The sequence below is a fragment of the Pleurodeles waltl genome, chromosome 8, assembly GCF_031143425.1.
Source record: "Pleurodeles waltl isolate 20211129_DDA chromosome 8, aPleWal1.hap1.20221129, whole genome shotgun sequence".
In the NCBI taxonomy this organism is placed as follows: Eukaryota; Metazoa; Chordata; class Amphibia; order Caudata; family Salamandridae; genus Pleurodeles; species Pleurodeles waltl.
In genome coordinates this window covers 1230096556-1230105980 of record NC_090447.1, presented here as the reverse complement: position 1 = coordinate 1230105980, position 9425 = coordinate 1230096556, and the positions used below count along the sequence as shown (strand labels likewise).

General features: G+C 41.8%; 1 protein-coding gene across 2 annotated transcripts in view; it reads left to right on the top strand.

The window, feature by feature from the left end:
- The first annotated feature begins 9 nt into the window (after positions 1–9).
- SMAD9 (SMAD family member 9) overlaps positions 10–9425 on the top strand; it is a 132506-nt gene continuing 123090 nt past the window's right edge. Inside the window, exon 1 of one of the 2 annotated variants that reach the window (XM_069205516.1) lies at positions 10–179. The gene's annotated coding sequence lies outside the window, so the exon portion shown is untranslated. The remainder of the gene's footprint in view (positions 180–9425) is intronic. The other variant, XM_069205517.1, reaches the window with a different exon arrangement.

Here is a 9425-nt window from a genome sequence, read left to right as displayed (position 1 = left end):
AGGAGGAGGGGGCGGAGGAGGCTGGCGGCTCCAGCCTGGCTGACGCCTGCCCCAGCCCCTGCAGCCGTCACTCCCCGCTCCCTGCTGCTGCTCTACCGAGGAGCTGGGGACAGGCAGGCGGAGAGGCGCGCAGCCAGCACCGGGCTAAGCGCAGCAACCAGGCGCGGCGAGAACCGGAGGTAAGAGTCCTCTGAAGTAGGACCTGAACCCTCCCCGGGGGCCCCGGGCCAAAATGGAAAGGGGCTCCCCGACTAAACAGCGCTGGTCTCATTGGGCGGGCAGGGGTGCGAGCGCTGCGGGGCAGGACCGCTGTCACTGTAGACAGGAGGTCCTGGGAGTGACAGGATACTGCAGGGGGGAAGGGGACAGAAGGACATCCTGCCTGTCATAGGGGAGGGCTGGAAGCGCGAATATGTCAACATTTGTGGCAGGAGGTCGCAATTTGCTCGTGGCTTGACTTTGAGAGAGAGATATGAAGATAAAAGATAAGGATTTTGAGAAACATCATTCTTATTACACAGAAAGTCACTTCTTAGGAGGGAGGAGGCGAGTGAGTCTAAAAGTTCATAAACAGGGACATACCTATCAATAGGGTTTCGGGCGCAGTATTACCGGGTACCAGGGGTGTGAGGGGCCCACTTTGTCGAAGTGTATATGTGTTTTTTTGTTTTACTATCAAACCAGGATAGGCTGGGGGGGTCTAATTTCCTTGCTTGCCTTAGGGCCACGACACCATTTCAAAGTCACTGCTGCTATCTTAATTTTTATAACCACTCCATATTAGTTTGAAATCAGCATAGTGCCCTCCACCAGACACACCAGCGACGACGTCCCTACTTAGAGCCTACATGCTTTAAGGGTTCGTTCGGATTGTGATAATGGGTGGTAGTTTATGGATGTTCTGCAGCGCCGTGAAAGGCGCTTCTTCCTCTCCGATGCGTGACATGTCACCAAAGACCTTACACTGGAGAAAAAACATTAGGGTCCTATGATGGTACAGAATATAAATAATATCCAATTTCAGTACCTCCTCAGGGGTGGTAAGCGCTATATAAATGCAATGAACCCGGAAACGACTAGTTCGTATAGCAATCAGTCGATCAACACTACAAGGAGGCGGACTTCGTTCCTGTCGCTCTGATTTCATCCTCAGCAGAAAGGCTCGGGGTTAGACGAGTACTTTGGAGGGATTATGCAGCATTGACACAAATTCGTAGATAGCAGAAGTCGGGGTCTGGAAATAAAGACTTCTACAAAATGTGTTCTTTTAAACTCACAACTTCGTAGTCCAGAAATAATTGGCACCCATGCCCCAGAGTATCAAGTAAGACCCCTAAAATGATAAGCTGTAGCTTCCTCAGTTAGTCTAAAACGTGGTCAGTGTGAGTTTGAAAGCTTATGCTCATAGGTCGTCTCTATATAATATTTAGTTACTAGTTAGAGCATCGGTGAGGGTTACAGTGACGGAGAAGTCTGTCCTCTCAGCAGACGCAGACAGGAGTTGAGGAGGACTGCGGGTCCAACCTTCTATTCGCTTTCGCCCCACTTTACAGATGCCCCCGCGCCTGGAGCAGCCCTGAGGTATCCGGCCGGCGAGGGATCCAATCAGTCCTCATCCCTTTCCATCCTCTGCAGGCACACGAGTTGAGACTGACAGGGGACCCTCAAAGGCCGCCACTCTCTGACAGTAGCCCCACGCTCCTCGGACAGTCCTGTGCTAACCGGCCAGGGAGGGGTCCAATGAGGGAGCGGTGGGACCCCATCCACCCCTCTCCACCTCGGCAGGCGCTGGAGTTGAGGGTGACCGGGGAACCCTGAAGGTGCCGCTCTCTGACAGCCGCCCCGCGTCCCTGGCGAGGTGCTCATGTTACTGCACTGGGTGTTTGCAGCGGGGGAGGGAGGGAGCGGACACAGGAGACACGCCGACGCCAGTATTGTGTTCAGGAATAAGTGGGAGGAGCCCAGACGGGATTTTTTTCCCTCTCATAATTTGATTCCCAATTGAAGCAGCAGCAAAACTGGGCCCCTCATCCCTTGATGTCGGATTATAACAAATAACGTCGAATTTGCAAATGAGGCCTGTTCTTCTCTGTTTTTAGGCATGATTTGGGTGTTTTTGTACTTTCGTTTGGGAGAGGGTGTAGTCACAGAGATTACCTTGTTCTGTGTAGGGAGGGGGCCTGCACCTGCTAACAGACAGATGCTCGCTGTATCACATTGGTAAAGGACTTGAAGGACTTGGCTTTAAGAAGGGAAGTAGTCCCCTAACCTAAATTATTTGGTTTTGAGATGTTTACAGTGAAAATTAATTCTTCATTTTCGTTTAAAAAAAAACAAAAAACATATAAACATTCACATTCTGAGAAACACCCACAAATAATATTGACATGATATACGTCAGCATATTCTTGACATTGGTACATTCAAGTCCTTAATTGTCCTTATGAGGCTTTTGGCTTTAGTGCTGACTGTCCATTCATACACACGTAGACAAATCTAGCATCAAGGTGTGTTTAAGGGTTAATGCAGGGCTTGCATTTAGGACAACATAACAACGTAAATTGTTGTAAACGCATCTTATGTACGTCACATCCAAAAGTCCTGAGGTGTATTTGGATTCGTATCCCGAGAAAGTTACCTCTGCCCACGAGATCACGAGATTAAAGAAAAATCCCTTAGATTTAGGGCCGAGCATTTTCAGATGTCATCAGCATACAAAATGGAGGGCAGAATTATTAAATTATGTCATTGGGTCTATATAAAGTGCATAATCGGCAACAAAGGGAACTCATGACATCGCCAAGCTTTTCTTTAATAAAATAATCAGAAGTGGAAAAAATAACAATGGATAATCGTATAACGATTTAGAGTGGTGGATTGGTTTTATGTTGTACTTGTCTTTAAAGGGACAGAGTGGGCAATGGTAAAGGAAGTAGGGAGGGCATTCTACGTCCTTGGGCTAGTAGATGCATACATACATTGAGAAAATAATACATTCTTAAAAGTAGGCCGTTTTTAGACAGTGTAGCACTTAGACGTTGGTTGGTCTCTTGGCAGTGTTGGTTGCCTCAATATGCATTAGTGTGTATGCTTGTAGTTTTTCGTCAGTGATGGGTTTTGGAATGAGGATCATGTCTTCTTTCCATCCTCTAACCCCTGCAATTAGGATCAGTATGTCTTCTGTGACACTCAGGGTGTGCTGTCAGTAGCTACCTGTCCATGACGTTCAGTATATTGTCTGCAGGTGGTGTCTTTTCCCATTGGTGGGATTTACAAAGGTGGCCAGGTCTTGCAAACTTAAATCATATGAGCTTATACAGTGGACCAAGTGTTTCCGCTACTATGTAAGTGCTGGTCTCGCTGCGTAGACTTCAGTCTGTTAGTGGTGGTTGTCCCAATGGCTGTGGCTCCCAGATGGTGAACAGGGACCTGGTTTTGGGACATTCCACCCACCAATGTGTATAAATAGGCCATGCCTTCTTCTCAGATTAATGTGTGCATGTCCGTTTTTTTCTGTCCACAGTTTGCCAACTTAAAATATAGACAAACAAAAAAGAGTGACTAGAAGGACCGAGTTCCGTAAATTTTTGAGTTCTGAGGACCTCCATTGACTCACTACTGGAATCTGGGAATTCCCACTGAAGCAATTTCTATGACATGAACCTCAAAACTATGCATACAAATACAGAAACACATATAGATTAAACAAATAGACAATTTATGAAAACTTTTTTAAAATTTGCAAACAAAATATACACAGACATTGGCCTTTTAATTTGTATGGGAAGGTTGGAGCTTTTCAAAATGTGGTTTTATTTCTAATATGAAGTGATAAACCAAACTCTAGCATATCACTCTTTTTTCTTCTATTGCAAGCTGTTTTTCTCCATGAGCACCAGTGCTTCAATGGAAGTCACCAAGTGTCCATACTATATTATGTTTACTGTACTGGTGCTGCTACCACACATCAGGTTAAGGATACCAAGTTAATTTTTAGCCTAGAATTTCAAATTCTTTCAAATTTACAAAACATTTTAACCCTTTTAATTTCACATTTTCTTTGTTATGTATATATACTTTATTACTATTCTAAGATTTCATTTTGTAAACAGCTGTAGACCTCAAGATTAGGCATCACAGATATCCAGTGGTCCATGGAACACAGGATAAGAACTCCTAACTTAGGAAATGGAGCGCTTCTCAACAAGTACATGCATTGTTATGAAAAAAACAAACTTTCAGACACAACACAAAATCTTCAGTCTAATACACAGTATTTCTCTTAGAAGCCATTTAGAGAAGCAACAACCACAACAACTTTGAAGCAGTCACAAAAAGGTTTTAAATTTGAAAGACATGTCTAGAAACTTGAGTACAAACACAGTGCGGCTGGTATAAACAATCTTGTGACCAGTGTAAATATTGTGTGACGTTATATATCCAGTATAAATTTTGTCTGCCCAGCATAACTACCGATGGTCTATTTGAAACACAGACCAAATATAGCCTGCCTCCTGTTCACAGTCTCAGATGCCAACATTTTTAGGTTTAGTTGTGCTCATGTTTCAAAGACTGATATATAAATCTCATTGCATTCTTTGTTTATGAAGATCAGAATGATAGATTTTGGTCTTAAAAAATGCAAGGTACACACCTAGTTATGTTTCATGCTCAAAAAAGAGCTTTGTCAAGGTTGCTAACAAAATTTGAAATTCTTAGACCTGCAAAAACCAAAGAGATAAATTATTAAAGCATTGCAAGCATGGGGCACAGTAATCTTTTGAAGTGAGCTTAAGCCAGTGGTCTCTAACTATTTGTGTAACAAGAGCTACTAATGTTCAGTGAAGATCATCACAGCATACTAATATTATTATTTTGTAATAGCAACCACATCGGTACATTAATTTCCACAATATGCAAGATATCCAGCAGTGATCACCTCAGTGCATTAGGCAGGGTTGCTAGCAGTAATGGAAAAAAAGACTTTGGCAGTTTGGAATACTTCCATGTGGTTATTACATGCCAGCCACATCTGCAGTGTCCCTAACACAAAAGTAATAATATCAGTAGCAATTCTCCTCCTCACACGATTTATCACTGAAAAATCAGTTTGAAATATATTTTAGAAATTAAAAAAAATGTCTCTGATTTTCAGCTTCTGATTTCTGAAAGTACACACATTTTTGTCTTCAATACACAATTTTGGCATGCATACATTATTTCAACCAAGCAAAACGTCGCAATTTAATAGGGTGAATTGCACAGAGGAGAGCTACTTATGGGTAGCTACAGAGCTACCAAGAGCTCACAAGCTACTTGCCGGAGAAGCTTGTTTTAAACTCATATAATTTTGAGTTCTGCTACTGGTTATTCACCCACATTATTTGCTGGAGGGCAGTTTAAATTTTTTCCCAGTAGTCCTTGCTGGAAAGCAGCTTAATTTTTGTAGCCGTCAAGGTGGCTCAGAAAATTAGGAATGTACTGCTGATATTTAAGAGTAGCCTGCAGGTAATAACATCTGATCCAGTCGTCTTGCCTGGATACTATTTAGATGTGTAACTTACAGGGCTATGTCGTGGAAAGTATTTGGCAGAATGCACTACATGTAGAAAAAGTTGCCCTAATTGTTATCCTTTCCATTATGAATTTATTTTATCATTTGTGTACTTATGTAGTGTGGACTTTGTTTGGAGGCATAGAAGCAAAGATAGTAACATAGGGAAGGGCCTAGGGTCTTGCTTGGAGGCATGAAAGCATATATTGAAACATAAGGAGTGATAATTTCTGAAAGGGTGTAGATAGTATATAGTAGATAGATACTAAGTTTAAGAAAGCCCTAGCAGACAACTCGGTGTGAGGAAGGTCTTGAACAAATGCATTTTCTGGGAGGAGAAATGTTACTCTTTACCCTCCCAACAAAGCTTGTTTTATGAACCTTGGTCTACAGCCAGACCTCCAACAAGTGTCCCGCACACACTGTATTTATACTTTGAGGTATTTAAGTGCATATCCTATCTACCCTCTTTCACCTCTCTTCTACACTGCATTGATGTAAGCCCACTGTGTATCTCCTTTCATTATCAGAAACTGGCTGAAGGGCTGTTATGATCTTCGTAGCTTCATCAGGGCTTTCTCTGAACGTTCTTCATTCTTTGGAAGATGGGGCCTGCAGAACCAAATACTTCTGAAAAATTTACTAAGAATCACAGGAAAGATGGTTAGGAAAAGGAGACCTCAAGCAGCTGTAGGAGGAAGTAGGATCAAGACAAGAGCATATCTTCAACAGAGAAAAGGGTGCTCCTCCTGGAAGAAATATGTAAATACAATTCTGATTAATAATTCTTTATTGTCTCTGGATACAAAAATCTTAATGCAATCATAATATGTAGATAAAAAAGTAGAACATTAATGTTTGAAAATACTTTCTACTGTGACCAGAGAGCAACGGTCCGGTTTGTGTTACATGATATCACTATTTTCTGACCACGTTAAAATCAAATCTATGAATGGTGTCCATTGATATTGTTCTAAGTTGGAAAGTATTGATCAGTTTAGAGAAAATAATCGAGAAATAGTTGTTGGCTTAATCAAAAGACTGAATTAGCCAACTTTGCTCTCACTGAACACCCAAAGAGACTAATTCAATTTAATTCAACTAATTCAAGCTATTATATTTAAACAGTTACCAATATAATACAGTCAGCAGTGGTTTGTACCAAAAAAAGAATTAATTAATTTCAGTTGAATACCATTGCAAGTAGATGTAAATGATATAAATGTTAAGATATACATTTCATTGATACCTCAAATAGTTTTCCAGGTTGCAATAATATTTTCGGATTTATTTTGATAACATCAAGACACCAAGGGTTCTGGGTGGCATGTAGCACATTTTTCAAAACTTATCCTGCTTGCTGTGTCTTATAAAATGCTTCATGCCAGCTTTTCCAGTGGTAACTGGAGCAGTGCCTGGAGACGTTCAATCACATCAGATTTTGGATGTACTGCAACTTGTTCTGCAACAATACCATATAACAGTGGGATGATGATTATTCCGAGAAGTGCTTTGATCAAAGGTAAAGTTAGTTTCCATTAATAGCATGGGATCTTTTCATTCCTTTTGTGCGTGCACTTAAATTTGATAGGAAGATTCCAGATTGTGTAGGGGACACCCACGTACTGATCTTCTTAGATCACTTCAGCTTTTACCCTCATAGTGCAATGCTGGTTTCGTTCTCCCAACCTCTAATATTTTTCTTTTTTTATCTTTTAACTTGTTTCAGTCTGTTTGGTAGTGTTGTGATAGCCAATAGTGTACTGGCACTATTGTGTCTCACCCTGCCCCACTTTCCAGCGTGGAATGAATGCCTGAATTAATAACTAAAGGGACCGATCACTACACAGTTTTGTTAACAGATTTCTATTACTGTTGCCACATAGTGCACAAACCTTCAGTGATCCTTTGTGACCTCAGAATAAAAAGAATGCTAGGCAACAGTGAAAGTGTCATAATAAAGTCCACAATAACAAGCACTGCTCCAAACCCAGATTGGGCATCGGAGAATTTTATTTCTGCAGTCAAAAACGGCTATACTCCATATCTAAGAAAGATTAAAAGAGTAAAAGTGCTTAGGCTCGAGGCCAACTTAGAAGGCACAACAGTACTTTAGAGGAGAGGGAGACAGAATCTTATTAAAGTGAAATAGTTGCTGGTATATCTTTATCAAGCTGCCAGCATCATGGTGCTGATTAACTCACCCTGCATTGACACCCCTGCTTCCTCTAGCACTTAGCAAATACTAAATTGGTTTATCTTTGGTAACAGTGGGCAATTAAGGCAAGGGTTTCGAGGGTGTCAGACCAATTAAAAAAATAATCCATGCAAAAACAAAAAGCGGGGGCAACGTAGGGGCGGGAAGTGGAAGCCAATCACGGCTCACTTTCCAGGTCACACCCCACCCCGTTTACCCAGCTGAGTTCGATGCTGTTATCAGACCAAACAGTAGAACTCCTCGGAAGGATAGCACGAAACAGTATGCAATGGATAGAGGCAGCAAGAGCCGCTGCGTACAAAATAAAACACTTCGGCAGGTATTTCACCACAGGGAAAAGAGTGGAGTACTGCACTGCCGAATCCCCACTGCGAAATGTCCTAGAACCTTGCTGGCGTCACACGCATACGTGCTACAAAGTACATGTGTCACCCAGATAAGTGGATCAATAAAGATGGGGCTAGAGAGCTACGCAGGAGCAAATACTGGAAATAAAGGATGAAAAGAGAAAAGTAGACCACACACACAAAGGTCAAAGATTCGGGGAATGTGGAAGAAATGACATGCTTTTGAAGGACTGAAGCGGATATAGTGACCTCCATCCAGGGGTTTCACATTTTGGAAAAAACAGGCCAACACCCAAATGTAAGTCGAATCAGCAAAAGGAGGAAAGGAAAGCAAGATTTGCCTAGCATCTTCATATCTAAAGTTGAAAGTCAAAGGATGTGAGAATAGTGGCAAAAGATAAGGGAAAGGAGCTAGAACTAGCAGTGTTTACTCCTTAAATAATAGTGTCCATAAATGTGAGAGAGCTGTTCAGTGATATAAAGATGGTATAAAAAAAGGAGAAGAGCAAAGAAATTAAAAGGCATATAGGATGTCTCCAGCACGATTATCAGACAAATCTTCCATAGAATCAATTTTTTGAAAAGTAGCTTTGCTATGTCTTATTTCTAATGGAGCAATCAAAATGTATTTTTTTGAGATATTTACTTGTTTTCAGGCTAGACTTCGATGTGCTTAGGAGGCTCATTTTCAATATAACTAAAAAAATGACAATAACCCACAAGGGTATTCAAAATACCACAATTGACCATACTGAAATACAGACTGTGGCAGCTTTGGCTAAATTGGTTACAGGATGTGCAATAGTGAAAAGAAAGACTCGAAATGCACATTTAGTTCCAATCCCTTAATGAACTGCCCTTCTTGATGCAGAAAAGGCATTTGGGGCCAGATGTAGGTAACAGTTTGCACATCGCAAACAGCGATTTTCGCTGTTTGCGACATGCAAACTGCACTATGAAATGCACAAAACCCGTTTGGCGATTCGGTAACCTGGTTTGCGAGTCACAATTAGGAAGGGGAGTCCCCTTCCTAATTGCGAGTCGCAGTGCAATGCCAGATTGCTTTGTTACCGCGAACGCGGTCGCAAACCAATCGCAGTTTTCACCTATTTGAAATGGGTGGTAACCCATTCGCAAAAGGGAAGGGGTCCCAATGGGACCCCTTCCCCTTTGTGAATGGAACTGCAAACATTTTTGATTTGGATATGTGCCCACATTCAAAGATTTGTTTCTAATTTTAAGGAATTTTGGAACTTTGCAAGCTCTTTACCAGGGATGCGGGTGGTTGAAGAGAAGCTGCTCCTGA